At 41.0% G+C, this 17916-nt stretch overlaps 1 long non-coding RNA gene across 1 annotated transcript in view; it reads right to left on the bottom strand.

Annotated features, from left to right (window-relative positions):
* Nucleotides 1–7320: 7320 nt before the first annotated feature.
* The window catches only part of LOC144770275 (uncharacterized), a 71126-nt gene continuing 60530 nt past the window's right edge, over nt 7321–17916 (bottom strand). The window contains exon 4 of the long non-coding RNA XR_013598853.1: nt 7321–7383. This is a non-coding gene — a long non-coding RNA (uncharacterized LOC144770275). The remainder of the gene's footprint in view (nt 7384–17916) is intronic.

The raw sequence follows: 17916 nt of genomic DNA, 5'->3' as shown, positions 1-17916 counted from the left end.
GACTTCATTTGGTACAAAGTTTATATGTCTTCTGGCAGGTATGCATGAGCACGTATTCACCATTATTTTATTCATTTGATTGATTTATCCATTATTTTTCGATTTCCTTTCTGCGGATCCAAATATTCTCTTAGTGAGTTGAATGGAAAGCCATAAACTGTGTCACGTAAAGCAGAGTTGATACATGGAAAACTACCAGCACCATAATGCACCATAATAGTGCTAATATAGCTGACTGGTATAAAAGACTAAAAAGGAAAGAAGGACAATTGTTTGTAACCGTGAGCAAGATCGCAAGATCGCAAGATCGAAACGCGTAGGTGGAGCAGAGTGTTGTGTGCTGTAATGCCATTTAATTAAAACCTGCTAAAACTTGATCCTGGATGAGTGCGAGTTTTATTCTTTGGTGAGAAAAATAAATAAATATATATATATATATATATATATATATATAACCTACTGGCAGTCGCCAGTAGGTAGTTATAGTTAGGACCTACTTTCCATAGGAAATCCACAAAATTCTATTTGGAATAACTTTGGCGCCGGTGGACAAATCTTTGTGAATTTCTCCAAGAAAATGGCCTGCTTAGTTCCGCTCCTTCCCTGAAAGTTTGGGGGTGATTCGTCAAGTGGGGGCTGAGAAAAAAGGGGGTCCCTAAACATGTTCTCCCCATGCAATTTTACATAGGGACATTTAGCCAGGGCTACAGCCCGAACGGCTAAACGGAATTACACCAAATTTGGCAGAGAGGCAGAGTTTGGTTCGTAGATTGTGCTTTTTGTTAAATGGTGTAAATCCGTTCAGTAGTTTCTGAGAAAATTACAAGTAAAATAATAGCGATATCTAGAGACAGAGTTCTACACGCGGACGGAGATGCGTTCAATTACGAGCGCGAGCTGCATGCTGATTGGCTGTGAACTGTCTGTCAACACTCGAAACAGGAAGTGTTGCCAGCTATCTTGTTCGTCGCTAGAACCGAGTCACAAGAAAACAGTAAAACAAAGTTGAGAAATAAGGGAAGGGGGCAGGCTAGAAACATTCTGACCCTCTAGGCTTGCTCAGGGGGTCATACATGGATGTTTAGGATCTATTTTGCTTGTTTATAAAGAAAAATCGTGGCGTACGCATACGGAAATATGTACAATTACTAGCTTTTGCTGCATGCTGATTGGTTGTCAATACTCCAAACCAGGAAGTGTTGGCAGCCATCTTGTTTGTCGGGAGAGTCGAGTCACAAGAAAACAGTAAAACAAAGTTGAGAAATAAAGGAAGGGGGCAGACTAGAAACATTCTGACCCTCTAGGCTTGCTCAGGGGGTCGTACATGGATGTTTAGGCTCAAATTCTTTTTTTTAAAGAAAAATCGTGGTGTACACGTATGGAAATACGTACAATTACTAGCAGTGGCTGCATGCTGATTGGCTGTCAATACTCCAAACCAGGAAGTGTTGGCAGCCATCTTGTTTGTCGGGAGAGCCGAGTCACAAGAAAACAGTAAAACAAAGATGAGAAATAAGGAAAGGGGGCAGGGTAGAAACATTCTGACCCTATAGTCTTGGTCAGGGGGTGGTACATGGATCTTTAGGCTTTCATTCATTAGGTCCCGGGGCGTCAAATTACGGGGGCATTTTTTTTGCATAATGGGGGCTTGTAAGGTGCCCCGAGCACTGGGGAACGGCACTCCTCTGGTTTTATTTTGAAGTTTGCGGGGGGGGGGGGTTACGGTCCGTACTCCCGTAGTCTCGGGGAGCGGCACCCCTCGGGTCTTTTTAAAAAAAAAATATGTTTTGAGCTCTCCTTCTCTCTCTCCCCGTGCACGTCGCGGGGAACACCACCTTTCTGGGTAGTAATGGTAAACCACCGTTACAACGAAACTTTTACAATGGACTACTTTTACAACGCAACTTTTACAATGCAGGAACCATTACAACGAAATACCATTACGACGCATTTTTTTACAACGCAATACTTTTACAACGCAATACCTTTACAACGTAAGTATTGGTAAGTATATTATTATAATAAAAATGTTATAAGTTTGGGTTTTTAGGTAAAGGGGTATTTTTAGGGTTCAGGGCCAGGTTTGGGTTTTTGGGTAAAGGGGTATTTTTAGGGTTCAGGGCCAGGTTTGTGTTTTTGGGTAAAGGGGTATTTTTAGGGTTCAGGGATAGGTTTGGGTTTTTGGGTAAAGGGGTATTTTTAGGGTTCAGGGCTAGGTTTGGGTTTTTGGGTAAAGGGGTATTTTTAGGGTTCAGGGCCAGGTTTGGGTTTTTGGGTAAAGGGGTATTTTTAGGGTTCAGGGCTAGGTTTGGGTTTTTGGGTAAAAGGGTATTTTTAGGGTTCAGGGCCAGGTTTGGGTTTTTGGGTAAAGGGGTATTTTTAGGGTTCAGGGCAAGGTTCGGGTGTTTGGGTAAAGGGGTATTTTTAGGGTTCAGGGCTAGGTTTGGGTTTTTGGGTAAAGGGGTATTTTTAGGGTTCAAGGCTAGGTTTGGGTTTTTGGGTAAAGGGGTATTTTTAGGGTTCAGGGCAAGGTTTGGGTTTTTGGGTAAAGGGGTATTTTTAGGGTTCAGGGCTAAGTTTGGGTTTTTGGGTAAAGGGGTATTTTTAGGGTTCAGGGCCAGTTTGGGTTTTTGGGTAAAGGGGTATTTTTAGGATTCAGGGCAAGGTTTGGGTTTTTGGGTAAAGGGGTATTTTTAGGGTTCAGGGCTAGGTTTGGGTTTTTGGGTAAAGGGGTATTTTTAGGGTTCAGGGCCAGGTTTGGGTTTTTGGGTAAAGGGGTATTTTTAGGGTTCAGGGCCTGGTTTGGGTTTTTGGGTAAAGGGGTATTTTTAGGGTTCAGGGCAAGGTTTGGGTTTTTGGGTAAAGGGGTATTTTTAGGGTTCAGGGCGCGGTTTGGGTTTTTGGGTAAAGGGGTATTTTTAGGGTTCAGGGCTCGGTTTGGGTTTTTGGGTAAAGGGGTATTTTTAGGGTTCAGGGCTAGGTTTGGGTTTTTGGGTAAAGGGGTATTTTTAGGGTTCAGGGCAAGGTTTGGGTTTTTGGGTAAAGGGGTATTTTTAGGGTTCAGGGCTAAGTTTGGGTTTTTGGGTAAAGGGGTATTTTTAGGGTTCAGGGCCAGGTTTGGGTTTTGGGGTACATGGATACAGGGTAAAAATAAATTAAAAATAATATTAAATTAACATAAATTATATTAATTTTAATTAATTACATTAAAAAAATATTATATAATTACCAATACAAGGATACAGGGTAAAAATAAAATAAAAATAATATTCAATTAAAATAAATTATATTAAATTTAATTAATTACATTTTTAAAAATATTATATACTTACCAATACTTACGTTGTAAAGGTATTGCGTTGTAAAAGTATTGCGTTGTAAAAAAATGCGTTGTAATGGTAATTCATTGTAATGGTTCCTGCGTTGTAAAAATAGCGTTGTAAAGGTATGCGTTGTTAAAGTATGCGTTATAACGTCATACATCCGGTAGTAATATGTAAAATGACTGTCCAGCTCAGGGTCTCTCAGGACGGGAAGATGTACTAGCCATTTTAGGTCAGAGAAAGGGGTCAGCGAGGGGTGCATTATGGCTCCTCTTCTCTTCACGCTATATATCAACGCCCTTGAGCCAGCTTTAGGAGAGGCATCTCTGGACGTACCGCGGATAGAGGAAACTGTTATTCCGGTTCTCCTATATGCGGACGATGCCGTCCTTTTAGCTCGCTCTGGTGTGGGATTGAACAAACTACTGGATACCTTTGGTAATTTTATAGAGTCCCTGGACTTGAAAATAAATAGACAAAAATCTCAGGTCATGATTTTAGGGGAATACAATAGAAAGAAAAAAAAAACTTTCTTTTGTTTCGGAGAAGAGGTCAAGAGGGTGCCCATTTTTACATACCTAAGGGTCCTCTTTGATGAAAGAGGGACCTGGGGTCCTCAACAGAAGCATACAAGTAATGCGGTAGCTAGATCCACCTCAGCCCTTACGGGATTTGCAAAGCGATTGGGGGCCAGGCCAATGGAGGCAATCTTGAAAGTGTATAAAGCCAAATGTTTAGCAATAGCTACTTATGGTTCTGCTATTTGGGGATATACGCCCCAAGATAGTATTCAAGTGGTTGAAAACAAATTCATAAGATCTTTACTATCAGTGCCACAGTCCACCCCTACTTTTCCAATTCATACAGAGCTAGTGTTGGGGTATGTTACAGACTTATTGAAGATTGCCCCGTTGATCTGTTGGCTTAAGACCTGGCTTAACCAGGAAATCTCACTGAACCACTTGAATTTAAAAGATTGCTTAGCCTTGGATAGAGCCAGTAGAATCCCATGGTTGGCTTATAGCAAATCAACATTTATTATATCGGGGCGCCCAGGGCTTTTTTTTCCCCCCGATTGTATAAAGAGAGAAGATGTTGGCTGGACAAAAATCGCTTTGGTGAACTTGTTTACATTAGAGAGGGAGGGGCTAGAAATGAGAAAATCTATTGTAAGAACGAACTACGCACTAGTAACCTCCCCCGGGCCTGAGCCCTACCTTAATTTAGTAATAAGACCCTTTCATCGGTACCTTTTAATTAGATTTCGTTTTAATTTAATTCATTTCACACTGGGCTTTTTCCCAACCTGGGGCACACCAGAAAATTCTAATCCCTGTAAGTGTGATCATTTTTCTGCACAAGACACTTTACATTTTATCATGTTTTGTGAGCACTATTCAGAGATTAGGAAAAAATATTGGTTGCCTATCCTGGCGGGATTTACACAGGTTAGGCCTGCCCTTCTTTATTTGCAACTGTTAACTAGCCCCCGTGTTATATTTCGCGTTGCAAGCTTTTTAGTAGCTGGAGTGCGGATTAATAAGAAGAGTGTATGTGCTCCAAATATCCCTGCCTGAATATAATTGAATTAGAGGGTATCTTTAAGACTTATTATATGAATTAATTGTCTATTTGAAATCTTGTCCTAGATAAATTGCTGTGTTTTAAAAAAAAATTAATTTATAATGTGTAATGGTGGTTGTTTATTCAAATTGATTGTACCTGTGTCTTATTATGATTTTAATTAATATAATAAACGTGTTTTGACTGACTGAATAACCTTCCAGCTCTGGGTACCTGCATTGTTTGGGGTTTTGGGAGGGTGGGCTTAATAATACGTCCTTGTTAACCCATAGAAGCCTATGTTCTGGTGTTAACATGGGCTTCTATGGGAAATAACAAGGCCGTATTATCAAGCTCATTATCGCCGTTTTATCGTCGGTTTCCTGCCAATAAAACGGCGATATTTTTGACACTGGTCCTTCATAATATGCACCTAAGTTTACTGGTAAAAAAAAAAGCAATGGGCCATATTATCAACAAAAGGCGATACATTATCGCTGCTTTTATCGGCAGGAAACTGCTGATGAAGCGACGATAATGGGCTTGATAATATGCCCTTGTGAATTCCCATAGCAGCCCAGGTAATCATCAGAACCTGGGATGCTATGGGAATTTACAAGGCCCTATTATCAAGCGCATTATCGCCGCTTTATCGACAGTTTCCTGCCGATAAAAGCGGCGATAATGTATTGCCTTTTGTTGATAATATGCCCCTTCATTTCTATGATAGTATGTAAAACTTTCCTTTTTTTTGTGTAGCAGTTGTACTCTCTACACCTGCATCGTTTAGAAGTCCACGTTTTTTTCTTTTTCTTCAAGTTCAACAAGCAAACCTTTCTTTATTTCAGGTAGTAAATTTGTCGCTTTCTTTCCTCAGGTCGTGTGTGTCATCCGCTGTTGTACTTTTGTAATATATTAATAATCATATTTTTTCTATATTTATTTGAAAGGTAGTGCAGAGGCGCCAAACGTTGATTACGTACTCCATCCACCGCCATTTTAGTAGTTTTTCACTGTTATTTTTATTATATCTGTTACTTAGAACTCTGTAGTTTTCAATCCTAGTCTTGAATATCTTGCTATAATATTTCAACATTATTTTTATTTTGGATCGTCATACCCCTCCCCAACAAAATAAAAGAAGTATGTACATTTTTTTATTAACTTTTTTTAAAACAAGAAAAGTAAACGAAACTCAATTATAACTATATTAGAAGCAACTAGAAAAATAACTTTAACAAACAATATTATAAACAAATTGTTAAATGGACGCCAAAAGATGTCCGATTGGTAATCTGCAAAACAAAAAAGAAAATTAGAATTTAGAATTATGTAGATGTGAGTAAATGAGCTGAAGCATTACAAGTTTTGGTAACTCTACGGTTTTACGTGTGCAGTGTGCCTCGTACATTTCAGTTCTGTTATAGTGCCGCGTTCAAGTGGTGTCTATATGGAAGTGCCTACTGCGTTACTGACGCCCGTTATGCCGACTTATTTCTAATGCATTGCTATGAAAGCTTTGTAGATCTAGGCCTCTGTGCTTACCGTTGTATAAACCTTGTGGCCAAACATTTCAGGCAGTTGAATTCACAACCTATTTTCAACAATTCTTCTACACGTCCAAGCAGACAGCAGTGTCTATAAGTTTAAGAGAGAAAGAGAAATGATGTCACAGAGAGTGAGAGAGAGAAAGAGAGAGAGCGAAAACAACATTAAAACTGTGTCGCAGAGTCTGGAGTTGAGATTTTTTGTTGAAAAGTCAGACGTAGGTTTACAAGCTCCTTGCGTCACTTTACCCATGTTAAAAGTGACTCAAAAGTGGCGTAATAAGGTTGTGGATCTGTTTGTCAGTCTGTTGTAACCTATCTGTTGTCACTGCTCGGAGGTAATTATAGATTGTACAGAGAAGCTGCTGTACACTACACACTCCGGGCCATATTATCAAGCCTGGGCGATAAAACTATCGCCACTTTATCGGCAGGAAACTGCCGCTAAAGTGGCGATAATAGGCTTGATAATATGCTCTATGGAATTCCAATCGAAGCTCATGTTAGATGTCCTTCACATCTAACATGAGCTTCAATTGGAATTCCATAGAGCATATTATCAAGCCCATTATCACCACTTTAGCGGCAGTTTCCTGCCAATAAAGTGGCGATAATTTTATCGCCCAGGCTTGATAATATGGCCCTCTCTGCTTTCACAAATAAAGGTAACACTGCAGTTTTACGAGTGCAGTGTACCTGGTACATTTCACTTGTTATAGTGCCGCGTTCAAGTGGGGTCTATATGGAAGTGCCTACTGCGTTACTGACGCAAATGTGGCATAACGGGATTTTAAATATGCCGACTTATTTCTAATGTATTGCTATGAAGGCATTGTATATGTAGGCTGCTGTGCTTACCATTGTATAAACACTGTGGACAAGACTTCGGCCAGTTGAATCCACAACTTCTTTTCAGCAATTGTTCTACACGTCCAAGCATACAGCAGTGTCTATAAGTTTAAGAGAGAAGGAGAAATGATGTCACAGAGAGTGAGAGAGAGAAAGAGAGAGAAAAAACCATTAAAACTGTGTCGCAGAGTCTGGAGTTAAGATTTTTTCTTGAAAAGTCAGACGGAGATTTACAAGCTCCTTGCGTCACTTTACCCATGTTAAAAGTGTCTCAAAAGTGGCGTAATAAGGTTTTGGATCTGTTTGTCAGACTGTTGTCCCCTATCTGTTGTCACTGCTTGGAGATAATTGTAGATTTTACAGAGAAGCTGCTGTACACTGTGCACTCTGGGCCATATTATCAAGCCTGGGCGATAAAATTAGGCTGAATAAAGGGTCTGCATTTTGAATTTGAATTAATTTTAGAATAATTCATAACTCCAGTCAAGAATTCAGCAAGTGTGCAAATTTTCCACTGACTTCGGATGGGGTAGTTTTTACAACAAAAAAGTTTGATAAATGTCTAATAACTAATGTTAAGAACAGTGATGCTTCTGTTTGTTGTTTTTGATGAGGTTGATAGACTGTTTCGTGTAACACAAAAGTTATTCGCAATAAATGCATAGAAATCTAAAGTTTACCTAATTGAAGATCAATATGTGAGTATGGACTGTTTGCTGAAGATGCTGTTGCAGTAATTGATGTGCTTGATGCAGCAGCAAGTGGGTTGTTCTGCAATCTCTGTGTTAAAGTGAAGCAAAGTTGTTGGGGTGCAAGTTGTTTAAGTATTGCACTATATTTGCTGTGCCAAAGGAGGATTTTTTGGATTGATCACATCTTGAAAGAGTTGTTTGGTAAATTTAACAGGTTACTAATGGTTGGTGTGTTTTAGTTAGTATGTGTCTGGACTTTGCTGGAATCTTTAAGGGACACATTAGAGCTTTCATAATACAGAAACACGTTGTACTTAGTGACGTCCAATTCTATTTTGTGCAGAATGGTTGAATTCTACATCCGCCTTTAGAACTAGTGGGAGGATAGCATTTTAAAGTGTTTGACAGGTTACACTACATGTGTGCATGCAGCTAACGAAAACTTAGCATTGTTATGCATGGGCATCCTTTCACAGAAAACGTAGTATTCAGGATTGTAAAAGCTTGACATAGGAGTGACTGATGAGTTTATATATGTCAGTGACAAAAGAAAAACAAGTTTGATTGTTTTACATTGCAGATATACAGACCTGAAAGACTATGCATGTAAATCCATGAAATCGTTTTTGAAGGTATGGAGGAAAGCAATGAAAGGGTGTTTAGAAACAACACTGTCCAGCATAAAAAGTGCATAAGAATGTTTTTAAGTAACATATGATCGTATGCAAGATATCTAATTAGATATTTGCACACTCCTGCAGTCTAGTCGTGTGTCCAAATTATCTTAAAAAGTAATGTTGAGACGCACTTTTTTTCATCTGTTACAATTTGCACAATCCTTTTAGAGTTGGACCAGAGTTCCTCTAACATTCCTACTTAATTTTCTTTTTGAAATTGAGCAATTATTTTATTTAACTGTTGAAATATACATTTAAATCTTCCTCTTTGAAGGTCAAGAAGCAACACTGCTCCTCTATACAATATTGTTCAATGGTAGTCTAAAAAGTAGTGGTAATTCCACTGTCACCAAGGTAGATATCTGACAATAGAATGAATAATATTTTTACACCAGTATTTCATAGTCCTAATGCAGCCTTATAGCCCGCCGGAGAGGGCTATACCGGCTATTAAAGGCCCTCTCCAGCGAGGGAGAGGGAGTTTAATAGCCGGCATAGCCCAGCTACGAAGGGCTATAAGGCTATTAGAACATTCTGCCACTAAAGGGTAAAATGCTCTAACAAAAAAGAACAAAACCTTATGGGAGCGTGAGGGGATTGGAATCCCCTCAGGGTCCTTGAAGCCTTTGTTCACAGCCAGACCTGTGAACAAAGTAACATTTGAATGTTGGAGCTCCAGGCTTATACCAGCCATTAGAAGCCCGGAGCACTCCATTGTTTTCAATGGAGCTCTGAGTATTCCAATGTTCTAATATAGCCTTATAGCCCGCCGTAGCGGGCTATACCGGCTATTAAAGGCCCGCTGAATCGTTAAAGGCCCGAGCCGAAGGCGAGGGACTTTAACGAAACAGCGGGACTTTAATAGCCGTATAGCCCTGCTACGAAGGGCTATAAGGCTATTAGAACATTCTGCCACTAGAGGGCAGAATGTTCTAACAAATTAAACAAAGGGTTCTCGAAGCTCGAGGGGATATAAATCCCCTCGAAATTCGAGAAGCCTTTGTAGAACATTTGAATGTTGCTCTTCGGGCCTTTACCGGCACGTAGAAGCAGGGAGCCGTCCATTGTCTGCAATGGAGCTCCCAACATTCCAATGTTCTAATAGCCGGTATAGCCCTCTGCGGCGGGCTATAAGGCTATAATAAAGAGATAAGGAACATTTTTTGTAGGGAAAAGTTATCTTCTATTTGATGAAGCAAGATTTCGCACATTACGCGACTTGCTGAAATCAAGAACCTCGATTTATGTATAACTCTGTAATCCAAAGTTGTATGTCTTACTAATTTCTTTTATTTTTGGATATACATGTATCTTAGTGATGCTTGCTTATGTGTTTTACTAATACGAATAATCCTTGTGTTAAAATGGCCGTCGCTTGGGAATTTACTACTGCGCATGCGTTAGTCACACTCACGTGACGTGACATAGTCGCAGTTGTGGTGGGAAAATGTGCGCATGCGTATTTGCTGCTAATATGGCTGTCTGAAATACTCACATGGTGAAGCTTGCGCAGATGCTCTTGTGTTATTGTGTGTTGCACTAATCTATAATCGCATAGTATATTTTTACAGTGAGAAACCTAAAGTACAAAATCATGATATGCAGTAAGTTCATTTATTTCTATGTTTTAATTTGATTTCGCTTACTTTTCATGTACTGCGATAACTGGGGGGGTCTGAATGAGACGAGAACCATTTTGAAGGTCCCTTCTGCGCATGTCGCGCAGCCTGGGAGAAGGTAGCCTTGAGAAGTGGAACCCAGCCAGTTGGCAGCCACAAGTCAAGATGCTCCTGCGAAAGCCACCTCTGACCCAGCGAGAGGGACTCGAATGTACTGAAATTGTTACAATGAAATCTTTCCTATTGTATTCTGTGTATTCTCTCATGGGAACCCCAAATTCACTAGGCGGATCCTTAAAATGCAAAACCGAGCTTGTAGACGTTTGTTCTGATTGGTGTGTTAGCCTATCCTACTTGTGGACCAATCGAAATTGGGGATTCTGACACTTTGCAACATTGGGGGGTGGTACACTGACCCGAAAACAGTATATCTAGCCTAGGTTCAGCTAGAGAAATTGTCCGACATGTCTGAATAGCTGACCTGTCACTGACCCAACGCACTCAATAGGTGACTGAATACAGAGCGCTGCGGAGCACTCTGTCCGAATTTGACCTTAGACTTTAAAGGTTTTACTAAACCTTAAGTGCTGGTGGAGCACTTTGCTGGGGAGTTCGCTAACCCAATCGGGGTTCTGACCGATAACTGCAGAGAGGGTGGAGCGCAGGCGTTGCTTCCAAACTGCTGGTGCTGGTCGTGCCTTGGTGGTCCTGTCCTGATCCTAATCTGGTTTTCCTGTCCTGTCCTGGGGTGTCCAATCTGCACCTGCTGTCCCATAGATGACTGTCCTTACTTGGGGTATTTCCTGTCCTTGACTGATCCGTGGCCAGGGTTGGTCTGCACACCTTTCTAGGTAAATATAGTGCAAAAACTCTTCACTGCATCTATATTTCTGTCTTTGCTTTAATAAAGACATTTCTTTGCATATGTTAATTTTCCATGCTTTCCGCAACCTGTTTATAAAAGTCATACAGCATATTTTCCTTAGCATGTTCCTATGTTTCCCTACCTTTTAGAACACATTTTCTCTCCATACTGTTTATGAAACATAACTGTGGTATATAAATTTCTCCTGAAATCTGATTTTGCGCAAGATACTAGAACTATAGCGTGTTCCAATTTTCCCCCTCCTATAGATGTATAGGATTTCCAGTCCATACCTTGCAGTATTTTTCAAAACAGTAAAGCTCTAGTTCATGATCCAATCCCGAAATCTATTTAGCATATCACATTTGTTATAAATTTCTTGAAGACTCATAAATGGTTGCCCTGACACTGTTCCTCTACGGTTATGTTCTTTTTGTTATCTTGATTATTGATTGTCTTTTGACTGTAAACTTGCTAATTTCCGAACCTGATTTCTAGATAAACTCTTTAAAACTTCCCAGTTGTCTGTGATCATTTTAATGCGGAATAGAAATAAGTTGGGTAAGCTGCCTTTCTTTTACAGCTAGCTCCCTGATCCATTGTGGATCTTAGGTACCTGCAACGGTGGATTGGTAAGTCAGGTACAATAGAAATAAATAGGTAGGAACCAGGGTTACTGGTAGAAGAATTAGTAGGTCATCTGATTAATGTATAGGTTGAACTGAAATTTATGGGCCCGGAAAACTATATGGTGAAATTATTGGTTGGGTGACCTACGATCTCTATCAGTAATTTTCTGGTAGCAGAGGTGATGGTTAGGGACTAGTTAAAGTTAGGAAGGACTAGTTAAGCTAGATAAGTTGGATTCTGCTAAAAGTTTTTTTTTTGGTTGTGTTTATGCTGCTATGGAAGCAAAACAATTTGCATGAATTGATCACTCACGTAAAATGTTTGCTTTGAAAAATTATGAAATGTTTTAAATTGTTTTTCCTATTATTGTACTGATATATGTATTAACACATTTGTAAGTTAAGTGTTTTTTGTTGTTGGGAATCCCCGGGGAATTGATTAGCGAGTGGTGAAAAGAATCCACTTGTTTTGAGGTCACTGACTCCAGGAAAGTTGGTGCAGGTTAGGCAGAACTGGAAGCACTAACTAGGGTTTTTTTCTGAATGTATGTTTGAATAAATGATAGCTACGAGATCACTGGCAAAACTTCTATCGTGATATAACCTAGTAAGGGTCACAGCGGAAGGAGTAGCAGGTTCGTCGGGGCTTGAATGATAGCAAAAGGGTTCGCTGGTGAAACTTTGGGCTTGGAATATATCCCGATAAGAAGTGGATGAGTCGAAAGAAGTAGCAGGTTCCCTAATGCTTGAGTGAAGGGCAGGCAGAAGAGATCTGTCCGTAGCGTGTGAAAAGTAGACAGAAGGAGTTTACTTGCAGTGAAACAAATCTTTCCTGTCTAGACACTTGAGTACAGTGGCGAATGTGTATTCGTTGTTAAATAACCAAGCACAAGCACTTTAGAGAGAAATTAAGTTTCCGTTACCTTGTGAAGGAGGGAGTCCGTTGCGGAGCTGCTCTGACGTCACTCTGTGCCGCGCTGGGATTGGTAGACGCAGCGGGTGTGTAGCGGAGCCGGAATTGTAAAGGAGGGGTGAGTGCCGAAGCGTGAGAACCTGTCTCGCGAAAAGCCGCGCACCCATTGGTCGAGATTATTTGAATTCGTGCATTTCATTGGTCGCACGAAAAATAAAAGACGCACTTGGATTGGAAGTGATTTGTAAACAAAGTCGCTCGCAGAAATTGTATGTGGCACTCGTATAGACCGCATACTAGACCTGATCCACGATATTTAGGGTTTGAGAACGATCAGTGGAAAATTCATAACACTAGCATTATGTACGGAAATAAGAGAAAATTGTCCCTGGTGAACAAAGTGAAGAATTATTTAAAAAAAGACAAACCAATTAGAACCAGAGAAGGTGTTGTCATTCCACCACCTAATACTCCCGCATCTTTTATGATGTTTGATAAAGGGTACCACTCGTGTGTATGGTTGGAAAATTGGGCAGAATACACGAAAGATGACGGAGTATTGGCTTTTCCGTTAGAAGGTACATTTAACGGCAGGATTCTATTTAATTTGAGAACCCGAATGAATGATTTACATCCCAGACCTAGATTAACGCAGTACGAAGCACTAGAGGAATGGGAAATCAAGGCTTTTGAAAGGGACAAGCCCCGAATGGATAAAGGGCTTACAAAATGTTATCCGAAATTGAAGCAAGAGACCCGAGACAAAAAGATGAAGCAGTGGAGACAGAATATGATTGTAGAGGGACTGTTTCCAATGATGCCAACGGGTGGTCCTCCTGGGAGGGAAAAGAAAACAGAGAAATGCAAACACTGGGTGCCCATTGGAGAATCGGATGACAAATTGTTAGATGACATGTTTATGAGAAGTCCACCTCCTTATAATGGACACCGACCTTCTAGTGAAGGGGATAATTCTCGAAGACCTCTGCCCCAGGAAGAGGCCAGATCCGCAAGTGTAGGAGGGAGTTGTCATATACCTCCCTATACCGAGAGTTTAGGACCCATAGATGCTAGAGATAGTTATCCTAGAATACCCGCTGGTGGGGAAACGAGATACACGCGCAAAAGAGACTGTTTTCCCAGATCTCCCTACGAAGGTGAGGCAAGACCATCCAGTTCAGGAATGCCGTTCCTAAACCCTCTATATGAGGAAGAACCAAGATCCCTAGGCACAGGTACTTTGCACCCAAGACCTAGTTATGGTGAAGGACCCAGAGAGACACATCCCACTGCCCCGAGTTGTGCTCCAACTTTAACCCCACAAGTATTACATGACAATTCAGTCGAAAGGATATTGGAGGACAGAGAACGAGAGGCACTAGCTAAGCAGAGAGCTGAAATAATTCAGAAGATTTCCCAGTTAAATGCAAGTCCTGAGTCCTTAACAATCCCGGTTACTATTGGACCAGTGGTTCCATTGTATGGGGACCGACAGGGAAGTCCAAGAACTCCAGTTATTACCCCAGTTGTAGCCCAACCGAGATCAGAGCCCTTAATTGTAGATGACTTAACAAGTGAGTGTGAGTCTGAAGTTTCGCTAATGGATCTGCCCATTAGGGAAACAGAAAAAAGGATGCAGAAAAGACATAATCCTTTCAATACGAGGGAGATTCAAATGGAATCAGCTTCAGGTACTAAGAGCGTCACAGTAGTAACTCCTGAAGAAATTGAGAGATGGAGTCGAGAATTAGAAAAACAAACTCTTCAGTCGAAACCTCTAGATCTCTACAAACTGAGAGTAGAAATAGAAGAACTTATGGCAGGAAATGTAGGATTAGACAGACTAAATACCTACTCGGAAGAAGAGCTGTTGTTTATCTGCAAGAACCTTACTCGAAATGCCAGAGTACGCCATGAAAAACTAACTGACACTGCAGCTAGTATGGGAATGGATATCTCGAAATCAAAACCTTTGCAAAAACCGTACAGAGCAGATTTCTCAGACAAGGATCTGGAAAACCTGAACATGTCAGGGAAAAAGGCACAGGTCAAAGAATTATTGACTGTGTTACAGAAATGGGGAGATGTGGATAGATAGAAAGCCAGGTGGGCCAAAAAGAAAGATGAAGCTAGATCCAAACAAGTGACTCCTGAATTCGTTCTAAAAGAAGCTGATAAACCAGAGCAGTTATGTCCTATGCGTGAAGTGCCAGGTGGAAAATACGTGCATGTTCCATGGTCCAGACAGGATATTGTGTCCTTTACAAATGATTTCCCAAAATTACGAGAGAAACCTGTGGATTGGTACCGGCAGGTGGAAAGGTTTGTAAAGGTACAGAAATGCCCGTGGAAAGATTTGGATGGGTTCTTTGATATAGTGGTTCCTGTAGATCTTTGGACCGAGTGTAAGATCGCCATAGCTTGGCCTAGTGAGGAATACACGAGGGATCCTAACACAGGAGCACCCTCTGATGAACTAATGAAAAAATATGATCAGGTGATTCCGCACCTAAAGCAAAAGGTGCCTGCGAAGGAAACTGATTGGACAAAGATAGATAGAACCACGCAGGAAAGGGATGAGACTGTGCACTCCTTTTATGAAAGACTGTTACAGGTGTTTAAAACGTACAGCGGTATAGACAACATCGAGATGAAGGACATGACCCACTTCATTTACAGGTTTGTAAACGGTTTAAGACCTGAAATTTGCCAGTGGATCAAAGACAATAAAATCTGTTGGCAGTCCAAAAAAATAGATGAAGTTTTGCGATACGCAAAGTATTGCGAGGACGAGATGGCAGACAAACGAAAGGCTTTGAAGGAGAAAGTGATGTGGGCACAAGTAAAATTAGCCGAGCAGCAGGAAAAGCAATTAAGTAAAATGAATAAGAATACCCAAAATCAAGGTTCTGGGGGTGGAGGGAAGCCCAAGGTAAAAATGAGCAGAGAAGAAGCTAAAAAGAAATTTCCCTGTCACCAGTGCGGAGAAATCGGGCACTGGAGAGACGAGTGTCCATATTTACAGCATGATAATACCCAAACCCCTGATTTCACTCCACAGACGCAGAATGAAAAACCAAGAAAGACTCAGCATCAGGTAAAGGCAAGTCAATTGCCCCGAGCGCCAAAGCCAAATTATAAGGGAAAATCACCACAGGGTGATGACATAGAGATCTGGGGAGGCGATGAAAATAGAAATGCAGCAACTTCGCAGTTTTTGTTGAATGATACCTTTTTCTGTGATGATCAATACTGACGGGGCCTGAGAGGGGAGGACAAGGAGTGTGTTCTTGGCGCCTCCTTGCCGGTAGACCAGTCAGGGCCATACATTGAAGGAAAGGTTGATGGAAATGATGTCACCTTTCTATTGGACACTGGTGCTACCCGTTCTACTGTGAGAACAGCGGACGTTCCAAACCTACCCCTCTCGGGAGAAGCAATCCAAGTAGTGGGTGTGTCTAATCAATTGATTAGTACCCCAGTTACCGAGCCCATGGAGATCACAATAGGGAATTTTAAAGAAATGCATAGGTTTGTAGTGTGTGATACCAGTCCAGTAAACTTACTGGGACGTGATTTGTTGTGCAAAATGAACTGCACCATCTTTTGCACACCAAAAGGCGTCGAAATTCAAACCCCAGACGAGGATGGCATATATAAATTAATGTTAATCAGACCTGACTCAGAAATTAAACGAATGACTGTACAAGACTTACCCGAAGAACTTCAAAAGACAATGAAATCAGAAGTATGGGACTTTACTGGAAAGGATGTAGGATTGATGGCAAATGTAGACCCCATACAAATAGCCATGAAAGAAAATGCAGTTTACCCCAATACCAAGCCATATAAAATGAGTGCCGAAGTGAGAGCAGGAGTTGCGATTGAAATACAAAAATTGCTAGAAGCAAACATCATACAAGAAGTAATGAGTAGCCCATGTAACTCTCCCATAATTGGAATCAAGAAACCTAGTGGCAAGTACAGAGTAGTGCAGGACCTGAGAAAGGTAAACAAAATTGTGGTTTCTTGCTGTCCCATTGTCCCGAACCCAGCAGTGATCTTGTATCAGATTCCCTGGGATGCTGAGTGGTTCACTGTTATAGACCTATGTCATGCATTCTTTTCAATCCCATTGCATCCAGATAGCAAATTTCTTTTCTCATTTGCTTTCGACAGTCACGTGTATGTTTGGAATCGTGTCCCCCATGGGTACACAGAGAGCCCCTCTATCTTTAATCAGATCCTGAAAAAGTGCCTCGAATCCTTAGTCTTACCTGGAAAGTCTTTTTGGTGCAATATATAGATGACCTTTTGGTGGCATCTAAAAGTCATAGAGATTGTGTGATTGACACCATTGCCTTGCTGAATCACCTAGGAGAAAAGGGACATAAAGTGGCCCCTGAAAAATTGCAATTCTGTTCAAAGTCAGTAAAATATCTGGGGCCCAGATAGAAAAAGGCATCAGAAAAGTCACTTCAGAGAGAGTCAGAATAATTCAAAAGATGCAGTTACCCCGTACTCAGAAAGAGATCAGAATGTTCCTTGGGGTTGTAGGTTACTGCAGGCAATGGATTGTGGGATTCGCAGTCCTGGCAAAGCCTTTGATAAAAATGACAAAGAAAGGAGCAAAGGGCCCAGTTGAATGGGATGATGAGAGCTTAACAGCATTCACTAAATTACGAGACTGCCTGTGTACAGCCCCTGCTTTAGGGATGCCTGACTATTCTAAGGAGTTTGCACTGTTCTGTGACACACGTGACAACTGTGCATTGTCAATTTTAACTCAGGAGCATGGTTTGACTAGACGTCCAGGGGCATATTTCTCTGTCACTTTGGATCCAGTAGCTGCTGGATTACCCGGATGTCTGAAAGCAGTAGCTGCAACCTGCACGAGTTTAGAACAGAGTGAATCCATTGTAATGGGACATCCTGTAACTGTGTATGTTCCACATGCAGTTGTGATTTTGTTGACCCGAACGAAAACTCAGTATCTCACCCCTAGTCGGCTGACTAAATACAAGAGGATTCTCGTGGGTGCTGCAAATGTAGTCATTACTCGGTGTAATATCCTGAATCCAGCCACCTTACTCCCTGACTCAAAGGTTGTAGAAGACGAGGGAGAGAACGAGCATGATGGACAGAATTCAGTACTAAACCACACCCAGACATTAAGGAAACTCCTTTACCTGTTAACGATGAAGAGCTATATGTAGATGGCTCATGTATAAGACATGAA

The sequence above is a fragment of the Lissotriton helveticus genome, chromosome 1_1, assembly GCF_964261635.1.
Source record: "Lissotriton helveticus chromosome 1_1, aLisHel1.1, whole genome shotgun sequence".
Taxonomy (NCBI): domain Eukaryota; kingdom Metazoa; phylum Chordata; class Amphibia; order Caudata; family Salamandridae; genus Lissotriton; species Lissotriton helveticus.
Note: the sequence above shows the minus strand (reverse complement) of the source record. Positions and strands in the feature narration are given on the sequence as shown.